This window comes from Myotis brandtii, unplaced genomic scaffold (genome assembly GCF_000412655.1).
Source record: "Myotis brandtii unplaced genomic scaffold, ASM41265v1 scaffold58, whole genome shotgun sequence".
NCBI lineage: Eukaryota > Metazoa > Chordata > Mammalia > Chiroptera > Vespertilionidae > Myotis > Myotis brandtii.
In genome coordinates, this window is record NW_005370176.1 from 1,421,091 (window position 1) to 1,430,322 (window position 9,232).

The 9,232-nt window shown below is 42.9% G+C and overlaps 1 protein-coding gene and 1 pseudogene across 3 annotated transcripts in view; one reads left to right on the forward strand and one right to left on the reverse strand.

The window, feature by feature from the left end:
• The window catches only part of LOC102243798, a 15,930-nt pseudogene extending 7,448 nt beyond the window's left edge, over positions 1-8,482 (reverse strand).
• Positions 1-9,232, forward strand: part of MTF2 (metal response element binding transcription factor 2) — a 75,092-nt gene that overhangs the window by 25,762 nt on the left and 40,098 nt on the right. The window lies entirely within an intron of this gene.

Below are 9,232 nucleotides of genomic sequence, written 5' to 3' on the forward strand. Positions count from 1 at the left end.
TCGGAGTGGGCGGGTCATGCCTTCCTGCTCGCCCCCGCAGCCCCCAGCTGGGTCCACAGGCCCAGACACTGCCGCGATCAACTCGCCGGAGTGGTGACAGGCCTTGACACTTCAGCGGTGGGGCTGAGGGGACTGGGCGCCGCCATCTTTGTGACAGAGTGACGGAGTGACAGTCACGGTTAATTTCCATACTATTTTATTAGATAGGAAAAAATTTACATATAAGCCATTTAGAATAGAAGAAAGTAATGTTGAAGGTTAAATGATTTAATGCATTCAAAGTACTTAGAACAGTGTAAAATATTTGTTAGATATTTTTAGTTATTTCTAGTATTAAATTTCTTTCTTATACAATTGGGTTTAAAAATTGACTCATTAAAACAATAGAATTTGCTTACTTTTTTTGAACATTGAAATTTTCACCCTGATCTGTAAAATGTCTTGCAGTGTAGTTTTCCATACTGTCAATGTCATATGATTTATCAGTTATATTTTTTAAAGAGATACTGTCCTGGAGCTCTTCTGGAGTTTTTCTCTACTCTGGACTTGTTGCTCTCTAGACTTCCAGCACAGATGTTGTCTTGGGGGTTGCCTTCACAATTCCCTTTGGTTTTCTGCTATGTTGACTCCCTTGCATCTCGTGTCTGCCTTTTATATAGTTTGCTCCCCTTTTTTGGTATCTCCTCTATCAGGCCTAAAGTGTGCTTGGGAAAGAAATCTTTACCTCCTCACTCCTCCATTTGGCATAGCTAATTCTTCTAAGTAATTCTATCAAAGTAGTTGTACTTTACAATAGTCACTATCAAAGAACTCTTGTTTTATAATTATTTTTTAGAAATATGATTTGATTTTTTAAATTATTTTTTATTGATTTTAGAGAGGAAGGGAGAGGGAGAGACAGAAACATCAATGATGAGAGAGAATCATTGATCAGTTGCCTCCAGCATGCCTCCTACTGGGGATCAAGCCCACAACCCAGGCATGTGTCCTTGACTGGAATCGAACCCGGGACCCTTCGGTCCACAAGGCAATGCTCTGAGGACACAATACATACACTGGAATACATACACAGTGTATGTATTGGTCCACTGAGCCAAACCAGCTAGGGCTCTTGTTCTATATTATAACCTTTAATTCTTTCCCCCCCAATTCTTTCTTTTGGAAATTGCCAAATATAATTGATTGCCTTCCACATGTATCCTGACAGGGGGATCAAACCCACAACCTGAGCATGTGCCCTGATAGGGAATTGAACAAATGACCTTTTGGTGCATAGGACGACTCTCAACCAACTAAGCCACACTAGGCTAGGGCAATAATATGGACATTTTAACAGTATCAGTTCTTTCAGTCCATGAGCATGGAATATATTTTTGTTTGTGTCATATTCAATTTCTTTTATCGATGTGTTAATAGTTTTCAGTGTATAGTATTTTTTAACTCCATGGTTAAATTTTTTCTCAGGCATTTTTTTGGGGGGGGGGGTGTAATTGTAAATGGGATTGTTTACTTAATTTCTCTTTCTGATAATTACTAGTGTATAGCAACACAACAGATTTTTATATACTGCTTTTGTATCCTGCAACTTTGTTTATTCTAATAGTTTTTTTTGTGTGGAGTGTTTAGGGTTTTATATATATATTGAATACGGTGAGAGTGGCCCGGCTGGCGTGGCTCAGTGGTTGGGCCTTGACACATGAACCAGGAGGTCACAGTTCGATTGAGTCCCAGTCAGGGCACATGCCCAGGTTGCGGGCTCGATCCCCAATAGGAAGCATGCAGGAGGCAGCCGATTAATGATTCTCGTCCTTAATGTTTCTCTCTCTCTCTCCCTCTCTTCCTCTCTGAAATCAATACAAATATATATATATTTTAAAGGTGGTAAGCGCGGGCATCCTTGTATTGTTCCTGATCTTAGAGGAAAAGCTTTCAGTTTCTCGTCATTGAGTATGATGTTAGCTCTGGGCTTATCATATATAGCCTTTATTATGTTGAGGTATGCTCCCTATCTTAAATGGATATTGAACTTTGTCAAATGCTTTTCTGCATCTATTAAGATGATTGTGCCCATGTGGTATAACACAATGATTGATTTGTGGATGTTGAACCATTCTGGTATCCCTGGAATAAATCCCACTTGATTATGGTGATCCTTTTACTGTATTGTTGAACTTATTTTGCTGAGAATTTTTACATCTATGTTCATCAGCAATACTGATCTATAATTTTCTTTTCTTGTAGAGACCTTGTTTGGTTTTGGTGTCAGGGTAATGTGGGCCTCATAAAATGAGTTTGGAAGTGTTCTCTCCCCTTCTGTTTTCTGGATTGGTATTCTTCTTTCACTTTCTGGGAGAATTTTCCAGTGTATGTATTGTGTCCTAGACGTTTGATCCTTCGTAGTTTTTTAAATTACAGATTCAGTCTCCTTACTGGTAATGTTTATTCAGATTTTCTATTTCTTCATGATTCAATCTTGATAGGTTACATGTTTCTGGAAGTTTATTTCTTTTAGGTTGGTGTGCATTGTTGATGTATAATTGTTCATAGTCTCTTATGATTCCTTTTGTATTTCTGTTATATTAGTTGTAGCCTCTTTTATTTCTGATTCTTATCTGTTTTGATTCTTGACTTCATCTACTCTGGTTGATCCCCTATAAATTATTCATTTCAGTTAGTGTATCTTTAATTTCTGACTGGCTCTTTATGACTTTCACCTCCTTTTTATGCCATTGAAGTTCTTACTAAGTTCTACCCTTATAACCAGTGTTTTGAACTCTGCATCTTATATTTTGCTTATCTCCATTTTGTTTAGTTATTTTTCTGGAGTTTTTTTGTTCTTTCATTTGGGACATGTTTCTTTGTCTCCTCATTTTGGCAGCTTTTCTGTGTTTGTTTGTATTAGGTAGAGCTGCTGCATCTCCTGAGCTTGGTAGAGTGGCCTAATGTAGTAGGTGTCCTGTAGAGTTGAGTGACACAGCCTCCTCAGTGTAGTTGAGTCTTGCTTGCTTTTATCATGCCAATGGGAGGGGTTTACCTGCAGGCTGATTGGCTGCAACGACTGGCTGTGACCACTGTGGAGGATCAGCTTTGCAGGTGTCCACCCCACGGAGGGTGGCTTACTTCAGTGGGACTCTGGTGCCTGCTGAGTCCTCCCCTTGAGTGTGTCACTTGTGGAAATGGATGGGTGGTGCTTTGTTGTGGTCTGAAGCTGTCCACTGGGTGCACTGCCTTTGGGGCCTCCTGGGAGGTGCAGGCTAAGGTCAGTCATCATCTTGTTCTGCCCAGGGCCACCTGGCATGAGCTACAAAGCGATCTGCAGGTGAATGCTACTTGTGCTGGGCTTGGAGATGCCCAGGAGAGACCAAGCTGCAAAACAAGGCCGATTGCTGGGTATGGGGCCACTTAGTGAGAGATTTGAGGGATGCTGGGGCCAGATGCTACTTGTTTGAGAGATTTTAAGAAAGTCCACTGCATGAACCAGGAGAGTCTATTCAAATGGAAAAGCCACTTGAAACATCTTCGGTGGACCAGCAAGTTGGGTGGGGCAGTGTCTCAGGGGATCACTAGGGCAGGAGGAACAGTGATAGCCAGGCTGATATGGCCTCTGCCTGCTGACTCAGTGTGGGGGGGCTCAGGAAAGAAACAATGTCTTCTAAGTTGTAGGGTTAAATAGTTTATTGAGTTTATTGTTGATTTTTGTGTGGGGTGTTTTTGTTTGTTTGTTTTTGTTGTTTTTTTTGGTTTTTTTTGAGGTATGCCTGTAATGCTATGAACTTCTCTCTCAGGACTGCTTTTGCTGTGTCCCAGAGATTTTGGGTTGTTGTATGTTTGTTTTTGTTTCCAGGAAGTTTTTTATTTCTTTCTTGATCTCGTTGGTAACCCATTCATTGTTTAATAACATGCTATTTAGCCTTCATGTGTTTGAATGTTTTGGGGTGTTTTTACTGTAGTTGCTATCTAATTTCATTCCACTGTGATCTGAGAGGATGGTTGATATGATTTCAATCTTCTTGAACTTGTAGAGTCTTGTTTTGTATCCTCACATGTGGTCTATCTTTGTGAGTGATCCAGGTGCACTTGAGAAGAATGTATATTCTGCTGCTTTGGGGGTCAAAATGTTCTATAAATGTCAATTAAATCCATCTGTCCAGTGTGTCCTTTAGAGTCACTGTTTCCTTAAGTTTTTGTCTGGAAGATCTATCCAGTGAAGTCAGCAGGGTGTTAAAGTCCCCTACTGTGACTATATTGTTGCCGACCTCGCGGTTAAAATCCTCTAAAAGTTTTTTATATATTTAGGTGCTCCTGTATTGGGTGCATATATGTTTTTACCAGGGTTATAGCCTCTTGTTGGATGGATCCCTTTAGTATTGTGTAGTGACCTTTGTTGTCACTTGTGATGGCCTTCATTTTAAAGTCTATTTTGTCAGATATGAGTATTGCTATTCCAGCTTTTTTTTTTTCTTTTATTTTGCTTGCAATTTTTTTTCTCAGCCCTTCACCCTCATCCTGTGCACTTAAGTTCTTTTGTGTGTCTTTTGTCCTGAGATGGGTCTCTTATAGAGCATATAGTTAGGTCATGTTTTTGTATCCATTTAGCTACCTTATGCCTTTTGATTGGAGCATTCAGTCCATTGACATTTAGGGTTATTATTGATAGGTACTATTTATTGCCATTTTAATTCTGTATGCCTAGGTTTCTCTCTCTGTTTCTTATTCTCATTACTGCAATCCCTTTACATTTCTTATAATGCTGGCTTGGTGGTGATGTGCTCCTTTAGCCTTTTTTTTGTGTCTGGGAAGCTCTTTATTTGACCATCTATTTTGAATCATAGCCTTGCTGGATATAGTAATCTTGGTCTCAGATCCTTGCTTTCCATTACCTTGAGTACTTCAGGCCATTCCTTTCTGGCCTGTAGAGTTGAAATCAGGTTCAGCCTTATGGGAACTCCTTTGTAGGTAACAGTTTTCTTTTCTCTTGCTGCCATTAAGATTTTCTCTTTGTCTTTAATTTTTGGCATTTTAATTATGATGTGTCTGCACGGGGGCCTGTTTGGGTTCTTCTTGCTTGGGGTTCTCTGTGCCTCCTGAAGATGTGATACTTTTTCCTTTACCAGGTTAGGGAAGTTTTTTGCCATTATTTCGTCAAACACCTTCTCTATCCCTTTCTCCCTTTCTACCTCTCCTGGCACACCTGCTATTCGAATATTGTTGTTTCTGTAGTCCCACTGCTCCCTTAAGTTATCATCCTGTTTTTGTGTGTGTGTTGTTGGTTTGTTTTTGTTTTTTACATTTATTTTATCAAAATAACATAATTGAGGAACCATCAGATAACTGTATTTTGTCAGGCGCAATAAAAACAAAATTAAAAACCAAATCAAGAAAACTTGTATTCCTGGTTTCCTTACATACACATGACATGACTTGAGAGACAAGGCTGGTCGATGGCCCCACCCCATAGGGGCAACTCCTAGAAGACAAAATTCAGCATGATGGAAGACTGCTCCCTGACAGAGCTGAGACTTAGAAGGGTAGGCCGGGCACCTCTTCTCGAAAACCATCCCAGTGCACTGGAGAACTCCATGAAAAAAGGAAGGTTCCCCAAACTCCATAGTTCTATAGTACCAAAGCACTCCTTTAGGCTGCCATGGTCTTGACAATCCTGGGCTATTATGTGCAAAACTACCTGTTTGGTGCCACACTACTCACCACTATCTCTGAAGAAAAAGTCCTTCCTGTGATAAGCATTCCTCATAGGAGCTGATTCTCAAAATCCATGTGTCCCCCCATCATGGCTGGTTTGCCTACCTTCATTTTCCCTCCAAGTGCTTTTCATGCCCTAAAAATACTTGTCTAACCAATGGCCGGGTTCCCAGATCATATATTGCCATCAGCAGCCACTGGTGAATCTAGAGAAGGCTCAGCTCATGAGCATGGAGGATGCAGGTAGGGAGCAGGAGAAACCAGCATTGTAAATGGCTTCCTTCTCCCAGGACCAGAAAGGGCAGAAAAGAAGGTAACATGAAGTAAGGCCCTTTGAGTAGAAGGTCCTTAGCGGCAGCTTCTCTGAAAACAAGCTCTCTGCTCCCATAGAAAGGGAGCAGAAAGATGGTGCCTGCTGACTTCTCTTCCTCCCCTGATGGCCTGAGTATAGGTGCAAAGTCAGAAGACAGGCAGTCTAGGCAGCGTTCGCCAATCTTTCGGACCACCGGTTGGCGACCGCTGCTCTAAAGGTTTCCTTAAACCAGCAGTTGCCAACCTTTCAGACCTCAAGGGACACCAGTGGTCCGCAGACCACTGGTTGGTGACCCCTGGTCTAGGGGACGTGGTCAGTGTGCAGGCATTGATATCCTCGGTGTGGGCTGCTTGATTCAGGGATGGCTCAGAAGTGCTCCGGTTGATTTTCGGTAGAGAGTGTTGGAGCTGCTCAATGGAAGATAGGATCTGGGGGAAAAAAGACCTCTCTTCCTTAACTTTCTTGACACAGTCAGCTACAAGCCTCTTCATTGCTTCAGGGCAGTTCTTGTATAATTTACTAAGGTCTGGGGAGGCAAACCCTTCGCCCACCATGAAGATGATCTTATTTTGATTGTTGATGTGGGAGTAAGGTAGCTCCCCTGTTATGAGCTCATACAGCACAATGCCATAGGAGTGGATGTCAGACTAAGCTGAACGGGTTATTAGCCTGCATTCGGATCACCTCCGGGGCCATCTACAAGATAGAGCCAGTGGATTGTTCAACCTGCTGAGAACCACTCCAGCGCAACTTCACTGTTGCCAAACCAGAATCTCCAATTTTCACTGTCAGGCCTTCATGGAGAAATATATTATTGGATTTCATTTCTCTGTGGATGATGTACTTTGCATTGCAAGTAGTCCATTCTCTGAGCCGTCTGCTGGGCAATGTCAATCAGCTGGAACATCGGGAACTTGGTCTCTTAGACATGCAGGTGTTTGTATAGGCTGTTGCCCTCACACCATTGGGTCACAATCGCCAGGTTGTCCTTCGTCATGTACCCCATAAAGAGCAGGATGTACATGTGTTGTGTTTTGCGCAAGACAGCCACCTCATTCCTGAAGGCCTGAAACTGCTCTGGTGTGGGGTCAACAACCTTTAGGATCTTTACTGCAACGTCTCCATGCCACTTGTCCTTAAAAACAGTTCCAAAGGAGCCTGACCCAGTCTGAGTGGAGAGCATCACTTCACTGGCTTCTTTTTCCCAGTAATAACTTGAATCTCTCTGTCCACGAGGCCTAATTTTGTTTTTCTCCTGGGTCCCAGATCCTGGTGCCCGCTCTCTCTGTGCTGGCACAGGGGTTTTGGGCTGTGACCAGCCCGTTGGGCTCAGATTGTTGGGGCTGCTAGACATGGCTGAAGGTGAGGCTGGTTCACTGTGACTTCAGATTGCATCCTCAATCATCCTGTGTAGTGCTGACCATGTGAACATTAGGTGTGGATGTCGACCTCTGCTTCTGGGAAAGGGAACCTTCAGAGGAGGGTTTGGAGGTGTTGAATGTAAAGGCGTGGGGTGTGGAGTATCTGTGCTGGGAACTAGCAGGCATCTGGAAAGCAGACTCTCGCATCCTATGCATTGTCAGAAGGCAGTGTTGGGACTAATGGTGATAGTGGAATTTGGAAACAATAAGAGTTGTCTGACATTACTCTAGTCCACACACATAGTAGGTACTTTAGTGCTACAATGCTCGTGAAATTTGTAGCCACAAGTCTGACGTCAAAATCCATTTAGTAGGAACTTCTGACACATGTCACAGAAGGCAAGCTTCACAGGAAGGTCTTCCGAGCAAAGTTGTGTGTTGTGAGAGGAACGTGATCCAGCAAGTCTACTTGAAGTTCTTCTGCAATCAAGGAGGCAGCATCAGTATTCGTGCTTTTTTACCTTTGTGTTCGTGGAGAAATCTGAACGCTACACAGCACTCCAGTTGTAGGCCCCTCACCTTGAGTGCTTTTCATAAGGCAGTCATGCAAACTCATTCCATTTCATACACTGACCACTGTTCTTTGCTTGTTTGGCAAGAAAACACGGATAGTATTGCTTGTCTTGGAAGAGTCCGTAAGTTTGCCATTATCTGATGCTTGGCGCTGATAGCCAAACTGCTGAATTATTGGAAAATGCAGGCGGGGCCATCAAACATTGCGTCTTTGAATCCAAAACCATTGCTGATTGTCTTCTAGGCCCCCTGTATGTGCTTCATTGATGCAACTTACACAATACTTAAACCTGAAGGAGCCAGGCCGCCTCCGTGTCCGTGGTCCATCTAGTGGCAGCGCCTGGCCCACTCCTCCTCCCGACGCCGGTTTAGGGAGAGGGAGGTGGTCACATTCGGCATGTCCCCAGCCCAGGGGACGGTTCCCTCATCATTGCACTCGCGCTCCCCGCCTCAGGGCACACGCCCCAAAGCCCGGCCAGCTGACCCTCTTTGGGACCCAAGGAGAGCGGCAGGGAACCCTTCCCGTTTCATGCTCCTTCTCGTCTTACTCCCGCCATGTAAGGTGGCAGCCCAGCACCTGCTGTGAAGAAGTGTCCTCCTGTTTTTTAACTGTTTTTTCTTTCTAGTTCTCTGATTGAGTGATTTTTTTCAACCCTGTCTTATAATTCACTTACTTGACCCTCAGCTTCCGCTAATCTGCTGTGTATTCCTTCCAATGTGTTCTTTATTTGTGCTATGTCATTATTTCTGTTTTCATAGTTATTATATCTTTTCTCATGCTGTTGAGCATCTTTACCATCATTACTGTGAACTATGTTTTAGATAAATTTCTTATCTCTGCTTCATTTTTCTCTTCTTATGGAGAATTCTCTTGTTCTTTCATTTGGGGGTTGTTTATTTGTCTCTTCATTTTGGCTGCTTGTTTGGGTTTGTGACTATGTATTAGGTACATCCTCTATGCCTCTCAGTCTCTACTGCAGGACAGTGTCAAATGCTGTTTTTGACAAATTAGATCAGGCAAAGACTCAAAGCCTCCAGAGATGACCTCTGCCTATAGACTGATAGGATTCCTCTTGAATTACCCCAGGCAATCATCTTCAGGAGTGGGGAGTTTTTTTTTCAGCAGGGTGTGGCAGTTGCTTCTGCTTGGAGGTTAATTATTTATAGTCTCTTAAGTGGCCTCAGGGCAAGGTGTTTTCCAATAGTGTGGGTCAAGCATGTCAAACTCAAAGGCTAACATGGGCCAAATAAACAAGGTTTAAGTTTATATGGGCTGCAAAAAACC